The 5,101-nt window shown below is 41.9% G+C and overlaps 1 long non-coding RNA gene across 1 annotated transcript; it reads left to right on the forward strand.

The window, feature by feature from the left end:
* Positions 1 to 675: 675 nt before the first annotated feature.
* On the forward strand, positions 676 to 3,290 carry LOC115086801. The gene is made up of 4 exons (XR_003855335.1): positions 676 to 1,194; positions 1,432 to 1,578; positions 1,834 to 1,871; positions 3,260 to 3,290. It is a non-coding gene; the product is annotated as an uncharacterized LOC115086801 (long non-coding RNA).
* The last annotated feature ends 1,811 nt before the right edge of the window (positions 3,291 to 5,101 follow it).

Raw genomic sequence — 5,101 nt, forward strand, 5'->3', positions numbered from 1 at the left:
ATGACTTAATAGCTTTAGGAGTCTCAAGAGGACCTAATAAAATGCTTTCTGAAAATCCAGATGCACTATATTGACTCGTCCACCCACATGCTTAATTAGACCTAAGAATTTTAATAGAGTAGCAAGTCAAAGCTTCCTTATGCTAAATTCAGTCTGGATGGTCTTCATAAAAAGCCACATCTATCCATTTGCCCAGAAATTCTGTACTTAAGTTGCTTCCATCATTTTGCCTGGCACCCATGTTAGACTTTGTAGTTTCTAGGATCATCTCTAGAACCCTTTTTAAAAATTGATGTTACATTATGGACTGGAGGGTAGCCAAAGAGAGAAGCAGATTTTAAGACCGTCAATGAAAATGACCCATTTCAATCCAAGGAACAATGACAGATGTAGTCCATAACCAGCAGAAAATCCTTTCCTTTTTACTAACATCCTTCAAGAGTAAGTAGAGCAAAGTTGCTTACCTGTACCAGATGTTCTCCTAGGACAGCAGAATGTTAGTCCTCATGCATGGGTGACATCAGATGGAGCCCGACGCGGAAAACTTATGTCAAAGTTCTGACTGGCACACTGAGCATGCCCAGCATGCCACTATCCACGTGTCCATGGGGGGGTTCCCCTTCAGTCTCGTAATATAGAATTAGGAAAAAATAAAAAACATAGGAGAAGCCCAACTTTGCGGGGTGAGCGTTTTACCGCGATGTCCCGGGGCGAAACACTGAAAAATGAGCGTTTAAATGGGCGGGCATTCTATTTGGTCTCCACGTTCTCTTTGATTTTTTGCTGTTAAACAAGTGTTTCATGGTCATTCAGAACATCTTGCTCAAGTCTTTCTCCGGTTTGTTTTTGATTCTTTTTACCCTGTCAATTATTATCACATGTCCTCTGCTCCGCGCGGTTTTCACTCTGTGCCCGCCCATTTAAACGCTCATTTTTCAGTGTTACGCCCTGTGACATTGCGGTAAAACGAATCTACAGCATTTTCTAGTAAGTCCGGTTTAGTGTTGTGCATATGTTCACTTTACATCTTAGATGGCTCGTATGGCGATTTCTTCTGTGTGAATTTTTTAGTTACAGTTTCAGAGACCTCCAGGTCCGTTTCATATCACCCTACTAAAAATGTTTCCCGGATTGGCTCCTGCGATCCCTCCGGTTGTGCGCAACTACATGAGAAAATCCTTAAAGCATTTTCAGGTAACCTCCCGTTTCAGCCCACCCCCTCTCAGTCGTTTATTTTTCCTGACATCCTTTGGTTCTCCTTCTGTTCGTTTTATTTTAGGCATCATATCGTTGTTTACTTGTTTATATTTTCGTTGCTGTTTATTTAAATGCTTACCTTTCAGTAACCTGTCTTGTTAACACCGCGCTGACACTTTTGTAACCCCCATGGCCCAACGTGGTAAGCATGGTGATTATCTTTTTGCTTTGCAGTGATGGAATGGGAGACCTTCGGGACCGGTTGAAGTTGCATTTCCACACTTTCTAGCCGCGATGGTCCCAGCGGATGTATCCCTCCGGTGGTGCGGATTTATTTAATCTTTCAAACACGAGAAAGTCCTTGGACTGAATATTTCTAAGGTATCACTTGGAATCTTTGGCTTAATCCGTTTTCAGTCTTATACTCCTGTCACTTCCATTTTTGATTTTTGTTCTGTCAGATTTGTTGAACGCTCTAGTGTCACATTCACTGCCCTGCTTCTAGCTCTTTGATCTCCTGCTTTGAGCTGCTCCTTTACCATTAAGGTAATTCTAACTTAGTTTTCCGTTGCTTTGACTGCCCCAACATTGGGTTCATTTTACTCACCTTCCTGTGCTTTTATCTTCCTTTTCCAGTTATCTGCAGACATCTTGTCCACACTGTTAACTTATAAGTAAGTTTCTATTCCTCCCATATGATTATTTCCTTGAGTACATATTTCTCTAGAATCTGTTTTCTTCCCTTCTTTTCCCTCTTCTTTCCTCCCCTTCCTTCCCTCCTTCTTTCCTCTTTCTCTTACAATTCTTTTTATGTATATTCATTTTGATCCATTTTTTATTTTTTAATTTTTAATTTCATTTTTCCTTTTTCGGATTATTCTCATTTTTCTTTTCATTTGCATCTTTACACTCCTTTGACTCGACCTGCTTTGTTGTTTCACAAATTGTTCAGCAATATCTGATTCATTACTGTATCTTGGCTCTCATTTGCTTCTTTTAACTACATATTTTTGTGTCCACCAAACTGCACAATAACTGTATGATGTTTCTTTGATTATAGATTTTGGAAACTCTTGGCCCCCCTGACGCAGCCTGACGAGAAACACGGCCGTGTCGGGGTCATTTAGTAAAACAATAATAAAAAGTTGTTTTTGTTTGTTAAACTGTTATTGCTCAGTATAATTATTTGCCACGCATTACTCTTTTGGTTATGCTATAGAGTCCAACAGGATAAAGATCATACAGGAGACTAAATGCTCTATGAGGTAGATTTTAAAAACGGACGCATGATTTAATAACATGCACATGTTATAAAATCCGGGCGGCGCACACAAGTGGAGGTAGAATTTTGCAACTTTTGCGTGGCGACGCATTGCGGCCTTCCCCAGTTCCCTACCCCAACCTCCCTTCCCCTATCTTCCTTTTTTTTTTTAATCTTACCTGTTGCTTCTCCAAAGGAGCAGTAGCAAGTTGTGCACACTGGCACCCTGCCAGCATGCGCTTCCCCAGCACAGCAGCAAATGGTCGCTGTACCAGTGCCTCAAGCCCCGACCCTCCTCTTCGGCCCAGCTCATGCGCATAATGAGGGATACATGTGCGGCCGGGCCCCTTCTAAAATGCGCGCAGCGTGGGCAAGGCCCGGCCGCACACGTATCCCCCATTTTTTTTTTAAATGCGAACTGGCCATTAAAAATCGGGCCATTTATGGGTAGAAATCCCATGTGTGTTGGGTAAGGAGTATAGTGATAGGAGTATACTTTGCAGTAGAAGAGGACCGGAAGGCTCATCTGCATACTGCTCCCAGCATCCCCTGGGAGAGGAGTCTAGAGGTCACAGCGAGCGATCCAGGGATTGAATTCCACAACCCCAGCTTCCAGAGACCCCGCACCCTTTGCAGTAGAAGAGGACCGGAAGGCTCATCTGCATACTGCTCCCAGCAGTGGCTGCCCTGAAAAACCAGACTTATCTGGTCCTTGCTGAGAATTGTCATAGAAACTTAATAGCATATTAAATTTTCTGACTCTTCAGGTTATTTCAAATAGTTTCTCATGTCTCTGGTTAGATGCAGAAGGTGGTGGATGCCTGGAATGCCCTTCTGGAGGAAATGATGAAGACTAAAACTGTGAAGGATTTCAAAGGGCATGGAATAAACACTGTGGATCCATAAAGGCTAGAGGATGGGAATGAAGAGAAGAGCCATGGGGGTGGCTTACTGGAATGGAGGCTACTACCTGGTGATTACTACCCTTACTCAATAAGCCTTCGCACGGTTATTGCAGCTCCAACATTGCTCTCTGCTTCAATGGCAAGGGGAAATGTGGAAAAGAGGATTTGCATTCAGACAACAACCAACAAGGACTGAACGTCACAATATGGGTAAACAAATAAGCATGGGGGGTAGCTTGCTTATTACGGTGGTTACTACCCTAAACCAATTAAGCCTGATACATCACTTTAAATGCATATACAGCATTGCTCTCTGCTTCAACGGCAGGGGGTAATGTGGAAAAGAGGATTTGCATTCAGACAACATCCAACAAAGCATTGTTCTGAGCAGTCTGGGTAAATAAGCATCGGAGTAACTTGCTTGATGCGGCGGTTACTACCATTAAGCCTTATGCTCACTTTGATGCAACTCCAACATTACTCTCTCTGCATCAATGGCAGGGGATGGCAGGAAATTTGAATCAAACAGTTACCAAGAAGGGCCCTGAACTTGGTGGTTGGTGAAACAGATAAGTAGGGGAAAATAAGTGTGGGAGCTTGCTGGGCAGACTGGATGGGCCGTTTGGTCTTTTTCCTCCGTCATTTCTGTTTCTATGTATGTATTTATTCATTGCCTGGTGACAAACTCTAGGTGACTTACAGTAAAAACACTTATAATCAATAAATATAATCAAACTATGAAAACATTCAAATAATAAAAACAATCAAATTAAAATAAAACACATTTGTTTCTTTACAGTAAGGCAAATTCCAAGCAAAATAAAAAATATGTATTTCTGTAACCCTTAGTTACTAATCAGTTGGTAAATTACAATTTCCTGCCTGCAGAGAGCAATCATGCAGGCCAATGCAATATCTTGCAATCAGGCTAGCGCACAGGTCAACCCATGGTTGGATACGCATTTTGGATGTGCAGCCATAACCTCTTATACAATAAGGGAATTAGCGATTCCTAAAGGTGAGTCCAAACCTGTGTGTACCTAATAGTGCTCATCATATGTAAATGACATGCTGATGAGGCTATTAGCTATTATCCTCTTATGTAAAAAATAAATGTGCACCTGACACGTACCTTTTTACCTTCAAAATTTAACTCCAGTCCCAGAGCTAGCGTTAAGTTTTGAGGAGCCTCAAAAGTTAACAGAAAAGCAGAAAATATTGCTCGATTAATGAGCGTCCGTTTCCCTAACCCTTGGTTGTGCACAGGTAAGGGAAATGGACACTCGCAAAACTGAGCGTCTGTTTTCCTAACCCGTGCACAGCCATTTCTCTTGGGCGTCCAATGCCATGGACACAGTATGGATGCACAATTTATCCCTAGCGTGTCCTTCTTAGCCAGCAGCTCATTTGACTATTCCATTGAGCTCCCAGGAGAGGTGATTGTGCATGCATTAAAAAAAGTGCATCCAGTTTGGATACATGTTTTTAGCGTGTCGGTATTATATCGACCTCATGGTGTTGTATGCGGGGTATTCTGAGCGTGCTCATGGTTGTGTGTGTTTCGAGAGAAAAAGAGTGACGAGCAGGAGACTGCATATTATGTCAGCATATACAGTGCAGGAAATTGAGGAAGGATAACTTTCAAACAGTTGCACATAGTGGCATATAAAAGTGTATGTGGCTATGCGCACATTTACTATAGTATTTTAAAACCTGCATATATTTATTTATTTATTTA

The sequence above is a fragment of the Rhinatrema bivittatum genome, chromosome 3 (assembly GCF_901001135.1).
Source record: "Rhinatrema bivittatum chromosome 3, aRhiBiv1.1, whole genome shotgun sequence".
Lineage (NCBI taxonomy): Eukaryota > Metazoa > Chordata > Amphibia > Gymnophiona > Rhinatrematidae > Rhinatrema > Rhinatrema bivittatum.